The 19,394-nt window shown below is 44.3% G+C and overlaps 1 protein-coding gene and 1 non-coding gene across 6 annotated transcripts in view; both read right to left on the reverse strand.

Moving 5' to 3' along the window:
- The window catches only part of FGF1 (fibroblast growth factor 1), an 89,146-nt gene that overhangs the window by 31,977 nt on the left and 37,775 nt on the right, over positions 1–19,394 (reverse strand). The window lies entirely within an intron of this gene.
- Positions 2,392–2,516, reverse strand: LOC124523594 (small nucleolar RNA SNORA36 family). The gene has a single exon (XR_006965042.1). It is a non-coding gene; the product is annotated as a small nucleolar RNA SNORA36 family (small nucleolar RNA).

Here is a 19,394-nt window from a genome sequence, read left to right on the forward strand (position 1 = left end):
CCTTTTCTCTGATAGCTGGTTTACCAGCATGCTGCTAGACTCAGGTTTCAGTCCTGGGTGGACGCTCACTAGCAAACTCATTCAGTTTCACAGGGCCTCAGTTTTCTCATCTGCAGAATAGGGCCCCATAACAGTAGCTACCACACAGTTGCTGTAAGTGTTAAGTGATCAGGCACATAAAGCGCTAAGCCCAGCACTTGAAAACTTGTAAGCATTCATAGATGTTGCTTGATTATCATTCTCCATGTATCTTGTTGTCTTTTGCTAATCACCTGTGCTATTGATTGAGGATTGGACAAACTTGGTTCTTAACATTTAGTAATATTTTAGCAATATTTAAAACATATTATTTTCTAAGTACCATTACCCCTGATGTGCAAGTGATGCCCTCTTATTTACTCAGCAGCTGAATATGATGTACTAGTGACCATCCTCAGTGTGTTTCACAGGTTTGTGTATTACCGTCCAGGATGACAGAGAACCTGTGGATTCAGTAGTCTCTCTCTCCTCTTCTTTAATTTAGACTCTTTCTAATCCTAAAGAATCCCCAAGTTACTGAGAATAAACTGTCCGCTGGCTTCCAGAATCAAATATTCTTTGAGGGAGATCAAGATGTTATACTCTAGATGCCAACCACTTGTACTCAGCACCTGCCACAGGCAGACCGTTGGGGAAATTTAAGAAAGAAAATAAGGAGAAAGAAAAGGAAATGAAAAGAAGGACCTCAAATCCCTAATCTACATTCTGAAATGCAACATGCTCTGAAAACTAGACATTCTTTCGTAACTCAGATTGTGGCAAAACCTGACCCAGACGGTCCTGAGACTGCTTAAAGTCTTTATTTATCACCTATGTGTTCATATGTGTGTGATCTGGTGCAGAATCACCAATGTGTTTGATTATAGGGGACTGCTCCAGACCCCACAGAAGTTCTTCCTTAATATACAATAAATGCAACCTATTGTCTTTCTAAAATCCCCCAAATCCTGGGTTCAGAAATTTGTCTAGCTTTTCAGATAAGGGATTCCGGGCCTGCAGTAGAAATCAGTGTCTGTCATACGGAGGTTAGAGTCTGGCCATACCAGATCAATCAAGCCGAGCTTCCAATAAGAGGGGCATAGATGCTTGGACCACAGATAGCTGGCCTGAAGTGCAACCTGTAAAGCCAGTCCAGCTGTATCACCCAACAGCTCAATCCCAGTCTTAGCCCCCACACTCCTTTATGAGGAGCAAAAGATATAAGCAGATATACACACTTTCCCAATGCTCTCCAATACCCATTATTTGTTCCCTGGGTTCTGGATCTTTAATTCTCTGTGTGGCTTCTCTGCCCCCAAAACGCTGACTCCCATAGAGCATCATTCTGTTGGAGGTCAGGAATTATTTTAATGCTTAGACAAAACACCCTGTGAGAGGAACCACAGAGCACTCCCTGGCATCGCGACATGCTCTGAGGCCCCAGCTGTGCCCGAACTTTAATGGTACACCCTGGCCCAGAGCATCCTGCAGGCTCTCGGCCATCCTGAAGACCAGCACACGTCTTAAATGGAAGTATCCTTCCTACAGACTGACGCTTTAAAGGCCTGGGCTTCCAGCCAAATGCAGAGCAATTCTGCAGGGGCTCCATCAGCCCTGGTCCCTTCCTCTAGCCTTCCCTTACTGATGTGCCTCCAAAAATCTTTTGAAAATGTTGTGCAAGTTACAATCTCCAGAACCAGCCCACGAGGACATTCCTTTCTCAAAGACAGCAGACCTTCCAACTCACAGGACGATGGTTTGTTTGCTAGGTCTTTTTTCTTCCCTCCTGAGCTACAAAATTTGGCTTCTCCAAGCTTAGTCTTTTGAAGTAAGTGTTTGTTATCTCTTTGGAAATGCTGGGGGCTTTCCCTACCATATGTTTCCCAACAGTCTGTTCTGAACATACCCATAAATAATCAAATAAGCCCATAAATAATAAAATAGTGACTTTTTCTTGAACATTTACTATGTACCAGATCCTGTCCTAAGTGCTTTACATACATTATTAAAAAAAAAAATTTTTTTTAATGTGTATTTATTTTTGAGAGAGAGAGAGAGAGACAGCATGAGTGGGAGAGGGGCGGGGAGAGGGAGACACAGAATCTGAAATAGGCTCCAGACTCTGAGCTGTCAGCACAGAGCCCGATGCGGGGCTCGAACTCATAAACTGTGAGATCATGACCTGAGCCGAAGTCAGATGCTCAACCAGCTGAGCCACCCAGGCGCCTCACATACATTATTTTAATTAATCCTCAGAGTTCTGTGAGATAGGCATTTTCTTTCTTTCTTTCTTTTTCTTTCTTTCTTTCTTTCTCTCTCTCTCTTTCTCTTTCTTTCTTTCTTTCTTTCTTTCTTTCTTTCTTTCTTTCTTTCTTTTGTAGGCTGGGAGATCAATGAATAGAGTGATATCTTCCATGTAATCATCTTCCGTAGCCTGATCATGTCCCAAGATTTAATTAAATGAACAGGGAGGCTTGCCCTGAACTGAACTCAAGGCATTGCTTTTTTTATCCCCAGTTTGCAACTAAGGACACCAAGGCTTGGAGAGTTTAAACAGTTAGTTTAAGGTCATACAGATAAATCAATGTTAGAGCTGCAGTTGGAAGGTAGCGTTTTCTGACTGCAGCGTCCATGATTGTAACTGCCACAGAAATATGGGAAACAGAAAAAATGCCTTTGGTTGAGTGATCCTTAGCTTCTCTATTCTGTTTATTCTCCAGTCCCCTAGCCCGCATAAGTCAGGTAGCCCCATCGACAGATACTTGTGTCTTAAGTGGAGTCTTTGCAAGTTCCTCCCTTGACACAGAACCGTCCCCTTTCGAAGCACTATAATGGCCTCACCAGCACTTTCTGATTGGCCCAGTGGCAGTCAAGTCACTCTTAGCTTTTATCACAGTAGAATCACTTGCCATTGCTTTTAAAGGACTGGGGTGAGCCCAGAGCCCACTCTGGGAACCCAGTGGAGAGTCCTACTTCAGACTGGGCTGGAAAGGCTATGGAAAAGGGAAGTTCTCATAGACCTGGGCTTTGGTTTCTGCTGTGTCATTAACTATTTGCATGACTGAGCAAGTCATTTAATCTTTCTGATCCTCAGCTGCCTCTTCTGTAAACTGAAGCTATTAAGAATACTGATCTCGGGGTGCCTGGGTGGCTCAGTCGGTTAAGCGTCTGACTTCAGCTCAGGTCATGATCTCACAGTCCGTGAGTTCGAGCCCCGCATTGGGCTCTGTGCTGACAGCTCAGAGCCTGGAGTCTGCTTCTGATTCTGTGTCCCCCTCTCTCTCTGCCCTCCCCAGTCACACTCTGTCTCTCTCAAAAATGAATAAATGTTAAAAAAAAAATTAAAAAAAAAACAATACTGATCTCCTCATGGTGCCACGACAAAGGAATAGAGAAAGGCAGGTCTGGGAAGGGTCTCACATACAGTGAATGCCTAGGAAATAGAAGGTGTTGTTATGGTTGTTAATTAGAGCCTGTGTTAAAAAAATTTTTTTAATGTTTATTTTTGAGAGAGAGAGAGAGAGAGAGAGAGAGAGAGAAAGAGAATCCGAAGCAGGTTCCAGACTCTGAGCTGTCAGCACAGAGCCTGACGCAGGGCTTGAACTCACGAACTGTGAGATCATGACCTGAGCCGAAGTTGGACACTCAACCAACTGAGCCACCCAGGCACCCCAGTAGGAGCCTATGTTTTAATGCATGGATTATTTGCATTTTTATGGCACTTGGAGTTTCACAAAGCATTTCATGTGGGTAAGCAGGCATCTCTAGGTGCCTGTGGTGTAGATAATATAAGAGGTATTTTATAATCATTTTGTATTTTTTATTCCTCCTATTACATGAGATAGTGAACACTTTGTCTTTTTCTCTAGCCAAGAGAAGTGTGACACAGAGAGGCTAAACAGCGTATCAAAGCAAATCTGTGGCTTAGCCAAGAGCAAAACCCTGAGTCCCAAGACATCACTTTATTATGTCACGCCTCTGTTGGGCAGCCTCATTTCAAGGGCCCCATGTTCATTGAAAACACTGAAAAGTAAAAAAAGACAAAACTCACATTTCTGCCAGACAGATGATATCCAGGCGTTTCTGGAAGAATGATTAGCAATCCCGGCGTGAGGTTTTGTGTTGAAGGTGCTTGGATACGAAGGAGGAATGTAAAACCCCACGGAGCTCGTTTCACATGTCACAGTCTATTCTGGATCTTGAAAGTGGGCCTCGGAGGCCCCAGCTGTGCCCCAAGAGAGCTGCATTCCTGCGGAGACTTCCAGCACCATGCAGGAGGCAGGGGGTGGGGAGCAGGGCCCAGGATTTGCAAAGGGACCCAGTGGGTGTCTCAGCCAAAGAACAGGAAGCAAATAATAAGCTACCCCAGCGCCAGCCTTCCAGGGCTTAGTTTTTGCAGAGCCTACATTAGGACAGTATAAACCTTGTTTTCTTTTGCATTATTTCTTTTTAAGGACTTTGGCTATTTTTAGAGGTTCCTTCCACTTGCCAACTCTCTTTGAACCCACACAAAAAGTCCAAAAGGGACCATTCTCCCGTCTCCCCAGTTTGCCCTGTTTCAGCATGCCCAATGCTCTCATGGTCCTGTGACCATGTCATTGGCATTCTCCACACAGGCCTGCACACACCCCAGCTGTTGGCAGGAGCCAGGTGGGTTTTATGGGAAGGAGATGGAGCAAGAGAATACGAGCAAAGGCTCTGGGCAAGGACTGGTGTCTGATAAGGGATGAAAGAGCTTGGAAGTGTGTTGGAATCTCGTATCCAAGAAGGCAAACTCAGATAAGTCTGCGCCGGGTATCTAGCATCTCCAGGAAGGTGCACACTGTGCGTCCCACTCATAGGTAGGTACCGGGAAGGTCGACAGTGTGCTCGTCTGTCAAACATGGCCTCTCACTTTCATTTTGGCAGGTGGTTCAAAGCATGGTTTGCTTTCATCCCTGCAACTCCTCATGGCTTCTCTTCTTGTTTATTTCTTTTTTCTACATAACCTTTCCAAGCCATTTATACCCCGCACTATCCACTGCTCCTCTCTCATGCTTTAGAGATCAAAGTGCTACTCTTTTGGGTGGGGTTGTTTGAAAAATGAAGAATTTCTACACTATTGGCCTTTGAGAGTAGATTAGGCAACAGGAGGTAAGAAGAAATGTCAGATGGACTTCTCCTTACTTCTCTTGGCTGCCATCTTTTTGCACATAATTTCTGCTGGCTTTCAAAGGTCCTGCATTCCTTGGTTCCTCCTTGGTGTTGTCAGGTTCAAGGGGCTCCTCTGGAATTTCCATAAATCTAGACATTTAGATGGGTGTGGGGCAGACAGGAGGCAGAACATTTTCCAATGTTCCCCAATGTTGTGTTCTTTTTTTTTAATGTTTATTTTTGACAGGGTGGCGGGGGCAGAAAGAGGGGGACAGAGGATCTGAAGCAGGTTCTGTGCTGACAGCAGCAAGCCCGATCAGGGGTTTGAACTCACAAACCACAAGGTCATAACCTGAGCTGATGTCAGATGCTTAACCGACTGAGCCGCCCATGTGGCCCGCGAATATTGTATTCTTGACCCCTCAGTGGTGAGAATACCTTTCTCAGAGATGTGTTTGTATAGAAAATAAGTCAGTGGTATTGTTTTTCCAAAACTGTCCTCCATAGGAGTAAGTCATTAGGTTGTAAAGTTTCACACTCTATAGTGGGAGTTTGGTTGATTTGATTTGCAAAACTTCTTAACACTGCATTTTCAGCAACGTAAGTATCATGTGAAGCAGGGTTTCTGCCTCTGTGTGCCTAAATGTGTCTGGCCCACCCTGTCTAGGGTAGCTCCCTGCATTCCTCTGTGTATGAGTCCTGTATAACACTTACGATAATTTATGACTTTATGTATGTGTTCGCTTACTAGTTATTGACTGTCTCATGCCGACCCCCTTCCCAAACACACACACACACACACATGGTGGACTATGAATCTAATGAGGACCCGTAATCAGGTTTGTTTTGCTCACGTGTTAGTTCCTAGATCTGTGCCTGGTATGTTATAATTTTGCTCAGTGAATATTTGGGAATGGATGAAGTCAAGAAATATTTTCTTAGTTGGGGCACCTGGGTGGCTCAGTTGGCTGAGCTTCTGACTTCGGCTCAGGTCATGATCTCAGGGTCTGTGAGTTCGGGCTCTGCGTCAGGCTCTGTGCTGACAGCTCAGAGCCTGGAGCCTGCTTCAGATTCTGTGTGTGTCTCTCTCTGTGCTCCTCCTCTGTTCATGCTCTGTGTCTCTCTGTCTCAAAAATAAATAAACGTTAAAAAAATGTTTTTTTAAATAAAAAAAAAAGAAAGAAATATTTTCTTAGAAAAGCTGTTTGGTTTAAAAAAACCTAACTTATCAAAAATAATCCCTATGGAGAAAGGTGATATTTAAGTGTAGTTCCCTTTTTGTGCAGGTCTGTTTAAGTGTGGTGTTTTGTGTTTGTCAGAAAATAGTGTTTGCCCAGGGAGCTGGGATCACTGTGATCCATATAGGACTCATAAGGAATAGAATAAAGCTTGTCCCTTCCTTTTCTCTCATTTTCCCTTCCATCTATACATCTTTGTTTCTTCCTGTATTTACTAAATGCTAATCAAATATATACCAATCATGGTAGGGGAGGGATGATATTATACCTGCCTCACAGGATTGGTGTGAGGATAAAATGAGATAATTGTATTTACTGGCTTCTGGCAAAGTACCTGACATATTAAGAGCCTGATAAATGTTAGCCATTAACAGTATCAGAAGTATTGATGGAGCAACTATTATGTACTTTCTGTCTCGGAGTCTCCAGAATCAGGACAAAGAATAGCATCTGTACCACCAGGGGGCTTGTGATGATTTATGTCCTCCATTTTCTTTGCATAGTATTTATTTTATGAGCCGAGGATTACATGGTAGCCCCCTGGTTTACAGGTGGGGAAGGTCAGCTAGCCAGAATAACAGTGAGGATATGAACAAAATATCAAAATTTTAAATACCACCAGGATCAGTATTACACGGTTTTTCCTTTTGCCCCAGGCTCCTTCTGTGGCTTGGCACAGCACCGTTGTGGATCCTGTCTTTTTAAAAGAAATTTGATTTTTTGTTCATCAAGGACTGTTTTGCCCTAAATTTGATTTTCTAAAAAAATGCTGCACTAAATGGGTGACTGGCTTAGAGGAGCGTGCGACTCTTGATCTCGGGGTCATGAGTTTGAGACCTATATTGGATGTAGAGATGACTTAAACAAACAAACTTAAAAAAAATATTGCACTAAAATATTATTTATCTTGGTTTCTGAGTAAACTTGCTTTGTGCCCAAAGCAAGTACCTCCCTTGCCTCGCCTTAGTCCCAGGCTTGTGTGTTGGTCAACTTTCTCAACTCTTATGTTGAAGTTAAAGGCTGTCAAATTTATGTACTTAGTACCTACTGTCAACGCCCAGTCCAGTCCACTGTCGCAACTTCTGAAATAGTCTCCTCTTTTGTCCTCAGCATGCCCCCCCCCATCATCTTTATACATAGAGTCAGAAGGATCCTTGAAAACCTACCTCACCCCCGGCTTGCAACCTTCCATAGCTTTTCATTTCCAAGTAAAATCTGAATCCTTCCCGTGGCCTGTGAGACCCTGTATGGTCTGGCCTGACCTCCCACCACTCCTTCCCTTTGCCCACTATGCTCTAGCCAGTCCTCCAGTCCTGTCTGCCCTTGGATCCTTGAGTGCAGGGTGGTCCCTTCTACCTGCCTGCCTTCATGCAGATTGTTTGCTTTCTGGCCCTTTCTCCTGGCTGGCTCCTGCTAACTCTTCAGATGGCAGCCAAAGCCACCTCCTCAAGAGTCTTCCCTGACCTCCCCATCTAAGTTCTGTTCCCCCCAGCCTCCATTATTCTCTTTTGTACGTCCTCTTCTTTTCTTCCCAATGCTTCCCACCATTTGTAATTAAGTATATACCTACCCAGGCATTGCTGGCCTGTCTGATGCCTTTTCCCACCAGTAGACAGAAAGCTCCTGGAAGGCAGAAGCCATGCTTATTCACCATCTTTTCCACAGCCCCTCAACAGTGCCTGGCACAGAGCAGTTGCTCAATTATTCGTTGAATAAAAGGGAATGAGTGAATAAACCAATCTTCAGTTTCCAAAATCTTGACCTGAGGACTCTGCCGCACGCGAAGGGACTTTCATGTCCCATTCTGCTCTTTGTTGTCATGAACTTTGCTCTTCTAGAGCAAGTGTTTTTCACCTAGATTATTTTTATTGGAAAAAGTGAAGCAAATATAGAGATAATTATTGATTGCCACTCATCAGGTCTCTGCTACCTATCACCAACATCCTCCTGGGAACCTGCTGCAGGATTCCTGGGAACCACAGGAAATAAGTCCGTTAACCACTTGAAATGCTTTATAAAAATAGACCGGAATTGACCTTCTTCCTGTGGAAGGGCCTCTTTCCTCTGGGCAAACATTGCAAAGAAATGTTATCTGCTCTTAGAAACCTCCCACGTCAGTCATCCTCCCAGCAGGATTTATCTGGACTTGGAATCCTGTTCTGAAATTGTCTCCCTACTGCCTGGGTCATTACCTGAGCAAATTGCTCATTTGTTATGTCCGTGCTGTTGTTTTTATATTAAAATGACAAGATTGAAGTCGAGGCCTGGGGGAACTATGGGGATATCCCAGTGCACACTGATATCCTGAAGGCCTTTCACCCTCACAGAGGTTAGCACCACTTCCCTTGGACTTCAGTACAGGTGTGCTAGCCTCAGCATTTTGATCGTTATCCCCTTACCACATCCCTTATTTTTGAATTTGATTTAAATTACTGACATGTGGTTTTCCTTAAATTTTAATTTCCTTATTTAAAGGAAGCTTTATCCCTCCGGTGTAACTGCAGAAGCATCCCATACACAGAAGGCAGTCCTCAAGATAAATACAGTGCAAGGCCGGCTGTGGTTGACTTCTGCTCAGATGCTGTCTCCTGCCCACCCACCTCTTTGGCTTACAAAGAGAGAAAAGCAATTGAAAACCTAATTGCAAGAAACCAAAGCTGTCTCCTTGACTACAATCAAAATGACTGAAGGAAACTTCAAAGAGGGTTCCCTTTCTCTCTGCAGTGTTATGGAAAGATATCTTCATATCACTCAGAACTTCTGTATCAACAGGGGCACATGCCTCTACTTTGGGAAACAAAGGGTTAATAGGGTGTGTTACTTTACTGTTCTAGCAATTCAGCAAATAAGCAGAGGATGTCAGTCCCCTTAGAAGCTCTCAAATATAAAAGAGGGAGAGAAAAAAGATAATACAGATAAACATCAATAAAAATTTTTTAAAATTGTTCCTGATCCTATCAGGCGAAGAGAACTTCTGTGAACATGTCAATTCATAGAGTTATAAACCTTTTACAAAGCAGCTTATATATAGGAATATTTGAGATTTTCTGAAACAAAAAGACAGCTTTCTGCTTTGTTAGGTTTCTACATTGTTTGCCTGATTTGTATTTTGTTGCTAACTTTATTTCTAATTTTTCTTATTTCTGCTTACTTTTAGTTTACCTTGCCCTTTTATTTATTTATTTTCATGCAGAATCTTGGGTCATTAATATTACTTAGACCTTCAAAAAATTTTTTTAATATGAGCAGTTAAAGGTGAAAGTTTCCCTCTAATAATTGTTTTCGTTGCCTTCCCAAATTTCCATTACCAGTACTTTATATATTGTTAAGTTTAAACTACTCTATAATTTCTCCTTTGATTTTTTTTTTTTTTTTGGTGGGTTATTTCAAAGTGTGTTGTTTAATTGAAAATATTTGCAGTTTTCCAGGGCACCTGGGTGGCCCAGTGGGTTAAGCATCTCTTGATTTCAGCTCAGGGCATGATCTCACAGTTCATGAGTTCGAGTCCTGCATCAGGCTCCGTGCACTGACACTGCAGAGCCTGCTTAGGATTCTCTCTCTCTCTCCTTCTGTCTGCCCCTGCCCTGCTTGTGCTCATGCTCTCTCTTTCTCTCTGTCTCTCCAAATAAATAAATTAAAAAAAATATTTGCAGTTTTCCTAGATATGTTATGGTTGTTGATATCTAAGTGAATTACATTGTGATCAGATAACTTATTCCATGTGATTTCAATTCTATTAAATTGATTCAGGCATGGTTTGAAGAATCACATGATTCCTCTTTGTAAAATTTGTATACATAGGTTGTTTTATAATCTGCTTATTTATAACCAGGCTGTACTAAATACATTAGGATTTTTTTCCTCATCAATAAACGTAAATCTACATCTCCATTTTTTTTCTAAATTTTTAAATATTTATTTTTGAGACAGAGGCAGAGTGCAAGTGGGGGAGGGGCAGAGAGGGAGACACAGAATCTGAAACAGGCTCTGGGCTCTGAGCTGTCAGTACAGAGCCCAATGCAGGGCTCGAACCCACGAACTGTGAGATCGTGACCTGAGCCGAAGTCGGACGCTTAACTGAGCCACCCCGGCGCCCCTACACCTCCATTTGTAATGGCTACATAGGATTATAGGATTCTGTTATGTAGACATGAAAACTCTAATCCTCTCTCGTTTGTCACCATTATAAACAAAGTCGCTGTTACTTCCCTGGGGAGGATTTGTGGAAGTGGAATTACTGGGGAAAGCACATGCATTTTGTTAAGGTTTGTACTCAAAATATTCAGAAAGTTTCTACCTGCTACAGGCTTAAGTTCCGTTTTCACCCCTTGACTTACATGTACATCCTTTCTGATTTAGATGTGTGATCTTTGAAGCAGAGGAGAAATTGATTTGAAAGTTTCAGACCTGCTGACTTTGGTTTCAAAGTCACCTCATAAAATGGGAGCCTTGCTGCCTTTGCCTAAAGTTGCTCTGAGGATGCACATTATCCTTCATAGGATTTCGCTGCAGGCGTTTCTGGACACGTGACTCAGCCCCAGGATTGCTTTTCCAGCGTGGGCTTGGGCACTTGCCAGAGTCCAGTGGGCCTAGACTAAGGGGGAACAGAAGGCCCCGAGGCAGCACTGGAGCTGTCTTCTGACTGACACTTGGGCCACTTTACTCCCTTGCTGCACCACCCTTACTCTCAGCTCCAACAAACCAGTCCTGACCTCTGTCCAAAGCTCACCTCCTCTACAAATCCCCAGGCATCGATGACTGCATTTAATCCAGCAACTCCCAGACCTCTGGTGAAATCACCTGTACGTGCTTTATGTCCGTCCCTTTATCCACTGTAGATTTGTAAATTCACAGTAAGTTCTTGCAAGGGCGACCTCGTCTCCCACTGATTAAATGTGGGGCCTGGCACGGAGCACAGTGTATTGAAGGCAGTCAGTAAACATTTACTGAAATAAGAACCCGGTTTGTCTCCCAGGCGGAGGTGAGGCTTGGCACAGCCAAATACAAATGGCAGACAACTGAGAACTCTTGCTCACGTAAGCACGCCAAATGGTGTCTGTCCTTATGTTTAAAAGAAGAGACGTCCAAGATACTAGTTAAGAGCTCGCTGTGATTCAGACCAATGGATATGATCTCTGACTCATCCCTTTATAGATGTGTGACTATAGGCGAGTTGCTAATGCTCTCTGAATCTATTTCCTCGCGTGAACAGTACCTGCTCATAGCGTTGTAAAGATCAAATTCGATAGGAGCACGTGAAGTGAAATGTGCACAGTATCTAGCGTGTGACAAGCTCTCCATGAACGGTATTATTAATGTCTTTGATATTTTGGGTCTTCACAGAAGACCCAGCCTCCCTCCCGGGTTTGGGCTGTGGAGCTTCCTGCTTGCCTCTTCTTTTGTGAGCCGTGGGGGACGCGCCATGAAGGCTGCTCGGCTTTCTCAAAAGCACGCTCACTCCACCCTTCCGCAGAGGGAGATGGTTGCCCTGGTAAGAGGACTTTGCTTTCCTTTCAGGACTCCTGAAATCCAGATAACAAAGCTTCTGTCCGGTTAATAACCAAATCAGGAGACGACTCACCAGGGGTCCACAGGTTGATTGCTCACTGTTTCTTAAGGCTGTATATTTTGCACTAACACTTCTGATTTTCTTAGCCCGTTTCCATTCATTGGAAGCATCGGGAAGACAAGGGCTGGGCATCTTAAAGGAAACTTACACTGTAACATTAAGACCAGAGACTGCAGTCAGGGAGACCTGGGCCCTGATGTGGATCTGCACTTATTTGCTGGGTGGCTTTAGGCAAGTAAGTCACCCACTCCACTGGGCTTTGAGTTTTCTCATCCCTTGAATGGAGATAATAATTATACCTCATAGGGTGGTCTGGAGGATTAATGAGTTAATGCGTGTAAAACACCTAGCAGGTACTAAGGTGTCCATGAATGTGAGTTACTGTCATCATCATGTTTGAACGCTGGCATCACCTTTCTGTTGGACCTAGTTCAAGTCCTTGCCTGTGGGGTCAGCTCAGCAGCTTAAATGAATACCATGAATAGAATATGTGCCCCACCCACTTTCTGCCAGAAGGTGAAATCAGAAATCTTTGTCATTCTGCAGATCCTAACTATAGTTAGTGGTGTTTTACTTTGAACAAGCTTTTTAGTCCCTGACTCTGGGGACCTCAGGAGCACAGGTGAGTTTTTTACTTAAGCTATACCTTATGTCACCAGGCATAGGGCATAACTCTGCCTTTGCCTCCTGAGCTTTGTTCCTGAGTGGGTCCCCCCTGCGTGGGGATCATGGGAGTGCCCCTCCTCCAGGGGTTTGTACTCACTGGGCCTGAGTTGGGGCTGGCACCTGTAAGCTCACCACATCTCCCCAGGAGAATCTGATGCAGACCAGAGTGAGAACCCCTGGTCTGGGAAATCCTTTCTTGCTATATCAAGAGAGACATAAGGGGGTGCCTGGGTGGCTCAGTTGGTTAAACGTCTGACTTCGACTCAGGTCATGATCTCACGGTTGATGGGTACGAGCCCCACATCGTGCTCTCTGCATTAGGAAGGAGCAAACTTCAGTTCCTGTGTCTTCCTCTCTCTCTGCCCCTCCCCCTCTCAGGCACGTGTTTTCTCTCTCTCTCTCTCTCTCTCTCTCTCTCTCTCTCCCTCTCTCTCCCTCCCCCTCTCTCAAAAATAAATAAACATGAAAAAAGTTTTTTTCTAAGAGAGAGATAAGGAATTCAGCCTAGAAGGGAGAGGCCAGCTTGATTATTTTTCTCCTTTTTAGCAAAGTCACTGAAATATCTCCAAATCTACTCTCCTTGTTTTCTTTAAAAGCAGTGGCCTGAGGGACATTGCCCATTTTGATATGTTTATTTTTTCCTCTTTCTTTCCATTACTCATATTTCCTTTACCGAATTATTGTTTGTCCTTGCTGGGGGGGGGGGTGGGTAGGGAGAAAATAAAACAGAGGGTAAGGCAAAATGAATGAAGGCTCCAGGTCCCTGTAGCCTTGTTCTGCTGTGTGACACTGGGGCAGGTGGGCTGCCTGTCTCTGCAGCAAGAGGCACAGGCCTCTGGCAGGCACACCAGCGCACCCCGACTTGACTCGGGTTGTCACAAAACTCTGGGCGTCTGATCACGGGCTGATCACGGGCACGTGGTGGCAAGGCCCTTAGTTCTCCAAACCAAACCAGAAAGCAGTTCTGAAGAATAAACTTGGGCTTAACCACAGCACACAAGCCCATAATAAGATGGAATCGGGCCTCCAGGGTGAGCAAGGTTATCTGGTTTAGGACTGGAATGAGGTTCTGTTATGTTTCCGTTTCTCTCTGCCTCTTATGTTAATGGGTAAAGTTGTTTCAACAGTTCACAGATCGGGGCACTCATTTATTCACTTGATGAGTTCCACTGTGTGCCAGACATGAGGAATATAGTGGGAAACAAGGCAGATGCAATGAGGACCTCCTCGAGCTCACATTCTAGTGAGGAAACCCAGCATAAAAGGGACTCCAGTGAAGTGAGTGTTGCAGTGAAGCCAGGATACCATGGGAGTTAGATGATAAGGACCTATGGAGCCTAAGAGACAGGAAGACTTCCTGGAAGTGGAATTTATATTCCTAGTGAGTAAGGGAAAAGAAGGTAGCAGGAAGAGCATGTGCAAAGGTCCTGAGTCCAGAAAGAGCATGTTTCACTTGGGGAGAAAAGAGTCGGTTGTGGATGAGGAGAGACGGCTGTGGCTGGAGCAGTTGGCAGGGTCAGCCCATGCGGAGCCCTGGAGATTTTTATCTCAAGGACTGTGGAAAACTGCACGATGCAGGCTGGGCTATGACATAATCAGATTAGCTTTTTTTTTTTTTTTTTTTTAATGCCACTTGGCTACTTAGTGGAGAAGTATGGGAGTAGAGGCAGAAGCAGGGAATAGGTGAGGTAGCCCAAGTAAGAGGCAGCGGGACCTCAGATAGGGTGATAGACGTGGGCATAAGCCAACATGTGGTGTCCATAGGTTATCTTAGATCACAAGCACCGTAGCTTTCTCTGAGAGAGACAGCAGCATTCAGTCAGCGCATGGCACTGAGAGGTGAGATAAACTTGGATTTTAAATTCCTCACTGCCAGATATACCAGGAAATGTATCTCTCCCCATGAGATGGTGCTGCTTTGAGAATGTGGGGCTCATTGATCTTCAGTAGCCAATTTGGAAGTGAGGCACCATGGCATCTTAACAAGATGACAAATAATGCGGGGGAGCCAGAGTGCCCTCGCTGCCTGACCTGCCGGTCTGGGCATTAAGGACTATTCTCCCTGCTCCTGTCCATCCTGCTGTGACTCACCAAATGACTGGACAGATCATCTGTCTCTCACTTGCCTGTGTATGACCTCAAGAACTGCATTTCCGAGTCATGCTACTATACTTTATGAAGTATACAAGATCCTGTCATCTCTGAGAGTTTTAAGGGCAGATCAGACAGCCTGGAGGGGAGGGAGTGGACCAGCCAGCTCTCAAGATGCTTCCTGGTCTTATGACACCTTGGGGCTTGGTGACACCATAGAAGATGGCTGAGGTCATTCGAGGGCGCTCATTCATTTACTCAGCAAATGGTTATTAAGAAACTGCTGTGTTCCTGGCCCCATTCTCAAGTGATGAACAAAGCTGGCAGTGTCTTTACCCCATAGAGCTTAAATTCCAGTAATTTCCTGAGGCACAACCAGTGACCCACACTACTTCCATGCTCTCTTGGTCTTGGTGTTGAATAAGAAGGCCCACATTCCCTGGCATCGGACCTTCCGGTGGCCTCAAACAAGAGTGAACTTCCATTTTGCATATGTGCCCAGCTCTCTCTCACCCTCGGGCCTTTCAACCACTTTTCCCTTGGCCTGGAGCTCTCTTTGCCAACATTGCCTACCACCCCCAATATGTTCCTACTTCTCCTTCAGACTTCACTTTGAATATTACTCAGATAAGCCTTCCTTTACCACCAGCCCCAGGTCCAGACCCAGCCCTGTGGGGTGGGGGGTGTCCCTTATCCTCCTCTTGTTTTTCCCCCGTTGCTGTTTACTGAACTGTTTCTCCCTCTCGACTTTGCCCCCTTAGGGCAGAGCCCTTGTCTCTGGTGCTCAGCTTTTTATCTGTAGTGCCTTGCATAGTGCTGGTACGTAATATGTGCTTAATAAATATTTGCTGAAAAAAATGAGGAAGAGAGGGGAATGATGATCTGTGCTGTGCAGCACATTGCTTTTGCCGAAAAGACACGCCCTGTGCTTAGAAACCCCTCATGAACCAAAGCCTGAGAAACTATGCTAATTAGCCACTTGCCATACTGAACCCAAGTATGGGTATTTTTTTTTAAGATCTTATTTTTAAGTAATCTGAACACCCAATGTGGGGCTTGAACTCATAACCCTGAGATCAAAATTTGTACACTCTAGCGACCGAGCCAGCCAGGCACCCCCAAGTAAGAGTATTTTTGATTGGTTACATCCATACGACATTAATCCTACATATTTTCTAAAACCGCTGATCTCTCCCTACTATAACTAACAGATCAAGAGAGATGAAAAAACCAGGGAAGAGAAGAGTTAAATTGATCTGTTACTATTCATTAATTCAGTCAACAAATATTTATAAATCAGGCACTAAGGACAAGGAGGCAACAGAAAGTCCTCGCTTTCGTTGTCTTTTTTTATTCCTGTAGGGGGAGATACTGCAGTTTTAAAAAGTGTCCAGCTGACTAAGAAAATCTGAAGCAGTGCCAGTTCCTGTTTTCCTCTGTTGAAATCAAATATCAACAGAAGGGGGAAGTGCACTGGTAGGGGGAGAGTGGTCCCGGTGTCTCTGAGGAGGTGATCTTGAGCTGTGACCTTTGAAGATGAGCAGGAGTTCAGTGGGTGGGGTCAGGGATGTGTGCAGGGCCACATGCATCCGCGTTCATTTCACCAGCGGGAGGAGACTGAGTGATCCCAGTGAGCAAGGAGCTGGCACATTTCAGGGAAGAAAAGTCAAGATGCTAAACTTTCTTCCAGGTGTTAGTCCAGAAGAGGCAAAGGACTCAAAAACAATTCACCAATGGGGGGAGAGGAGGGTGCGCAGGACTTAATATAATCTTTTCAAAGGACAGATGCTTCTCTGAGGGCCAGTGCTGCCTCTATCCTGAACCTACCCTGATCATCCCAAGCTCGACTTCATCGTTTCCTCCTGCAGCCTGCTGGCTAGAGCTGTTTGTGGTGGTCGCTATGTTCTACCCAGCACTTAGAGCTATTTGCATCTGTTGTTGGCCTCCCTAAGGCCTTTTCAGCTTCACGAGGACAGGCATCAGATCTTATGCATTCCCTTCCCCCATGGATACGTGCTTGCCTCGCACTTATGGACGCTCAGTGAATGTCTGCTGACATTTATTAAATCAAATACCTAAGATTTCTGGCTAATACTTTGAAAACATACCTCTTTTTAAAAAGTCTTGATTTGGGTCACAGGAATGGTAATTTGGAGCATAAAACTCTTTTTTTTCCCCCTAGTGTTTATTTTTGAGACAGACAGAGTGCGTGCAAGTGGGGCAGAGAGAAGGGGACAGAGGATCTGAAGCAAGCTCTGTGCTGACAGCAGAGGGCCTGACATGGGACTCGAACCCATGAATTGTGAGATTACGACCTGAGCCAAAATCGGACACTCGACCAAATGAGCCATCCAGGTGCCCCTGGAGTATAGAACTTTTGAGGGAGACCCACACTTGGATGGTTCTAGTGGAGAACGTTGAATGCCTTGAGGCTTTCCAGTGGAGGGGGCAGGAGAAGAAAAGAAAGTTGTGGGGGACACAGAAAGAAGCAGGGTGGAGAGGACTCAATGGCTATTTTGGCAGTTTTGTTCTTGTTGGTGATTAAAAACCATTGAAAATCATTTTCTACGCTCCCTCCAGCCCTGTGCCACAGCTGTCCGTGTGTGCCCGAAGATTGCTGCTGCCTGGATTTGTTGGTTGATTTAAGTGTTGGTTGGGGTTTGTTGTTTCCTTGGTCATTTCTTCCTTTGAGTTTATTTTTGAGTATATATCCTTCCTTTGAGTATATATATTGCGTATATACAGAATGTTTTGTCCTGATCAGAATGTTTTGTCCTAGATATATGCAGCTAGAATGTATCTTTAATTATCACTTAATTAGTGTTTTTAAAGTTGAATTAGTGTTCAAACTGGAATTTATATCAAATGGAAGTTTGGTATTGGAAATATAAAATCAGTACCAAATGCCACAGAAGGGAATTGTAAAAGCAAGTATGATCAAAATATAGCATGTTAGGAAATTTAAAAAAATAGGAAATACATACCTATAAAGCCTAATTTGTATGTGCTGTCTTATCAAGTGCTTCCCAGATTTTATCCATGATTTCATATAGCAGCACTTCGACACAAATACTGTTACTCTCATTTTAGTGGACGAAAGCACTGAGCTCTTGAGAAATTAAGAAATTAAGTAGCTCCCAGAGTTAGGAGGTCTTCCCATTCTGAATTATTATTTTGGTTTTCGTTTTTGTTTGCAAATGGAATACGGAAAGGGGACTGCATGAATTTCATGGAGCTAAAAAGTAGAATAGATGGTGGGGCCAGAGTTTATTAGCCTTTAAGACATAAATTTATGTGTTAACTGTTTGCTTTTGGAAGTAATCTAATGAAGCATGGAATCCCAAAGCAGACATGCGAGGATAGAAAGGAGCTGTGTGCCGGGAGGAGTGAAGGAAAGCGCCCACTGTTAGCAGAGGAGTCGCTAACCCTTGGCTCCTTGGGTTGCTTGGCAATGATAGCGCCTGAGTTGAGGATGAAGAATGGCCCAGAAAGGAAAGGGTTACATGGAGACAGGGAAGGAAACAGAGGACACAAGTGCTTTGCTTCTCGCTTGGCTGTAGCTTATTAACTAAACCCAAATTCATTTTCCTTGTCCCCTCGGACTAAGGTTAAAATCCTGATGGAGGCCGGAGGGGACGGTCCTGTGGGACGTTTTCAGGGTCAGGAAACTCACATGCAAGCTACTTTGTTTACATCAGCAAATCCAGCTGCATCGTGCAAGCGCTTGACCGGCCACTGACTCTCAACTCAAAACAGATGTCTGGGCTGCATAGAGGAAACACACAGGGCTCCTGACCTGGTAGGACTTTGTCTTGATGAGTTGGGAAAAGGACAAGAGGTGGATGGCACCAGGTGCCAAGAGTTGACAAGAGCAGCGACCTGGGAGACCTGGCTGTGTGCTGGCTCGAGCGTATGGGCTCCCAGAGGAGATGCTCAGAGAGGACTGGAAAGGCCAAGCTGCTTTCCTGCCTGAGAAAGCCAACTTTCTGTGTATGTTGGACTGTGGGGTTCTGAATTGCCTTTGGCGGGTGTGGAAGGAGTTGAGGCCCCCCAGGCTAGAGAAAGTGGAATCAGAACCAGGATTCTACTTGGAGCTCAGTCCTAGAAATGGACCTTCTAATTTCTACCTACGTAACATTCATTTTTGAATGTTACCCATATGGTAGATGGTGAAATAAATCTCTGCTAATAAATTAAGTGGTTATATAATAAATGATCAGGTTAATCATTATGTTAGACTTATTGCAGGTAATGTTTACCAGTTAGAAATATTAGTAAATGATAAAAAACCAAGTCGTCCTTAAAGAACCAGGCACTTTGGGGTACCTGGGTGGCCCAGTTGGTTAAGCGTCCAACTCTTGATTTCAGCTCAGGTCAAGCTCAAACCGGTCCGGGGGTTTGAGCCCTGCATCGGGCTCAAAGCTGACAGTGCAGAGCCTGCTTGGGATTCTCTCTCTCACCCTCTCTCTGTCCCTCCCCTGCTCATGTTCTCTCTCTCTCAAAATAAATAAACTTAAAAAAAAATAAACAGGCACTTTCACATACACTGTATCCAGTGCCTCCCAGCAAACCCCATGTTATCTTATTTGAACAAATTAGTTGCATTCCATACCATGCTCTACTCTGTGAACTGATTTTCACTTAATAGATTTGCAAAATTGAATACTGTGATACAATTC

This window comes from Lynx rufus, unplaced genomic scaffold, assembly GCF_022079265.1.
Source record: "Lynx rufus isolate CCGP_SWC_20201006 ecotype Redwood Valley unplaced genomic scaffold, mLynRuf1.p SCAF_1, whole genome shotgun sequence".
In the NCBI taxonomy this organism is placed as follows: domain Eukaryota; kingdom Metazoa; phylum Chordata; class Mammalia; order Carnivora; family Felidae; genus Lynx; species Lynx rufus.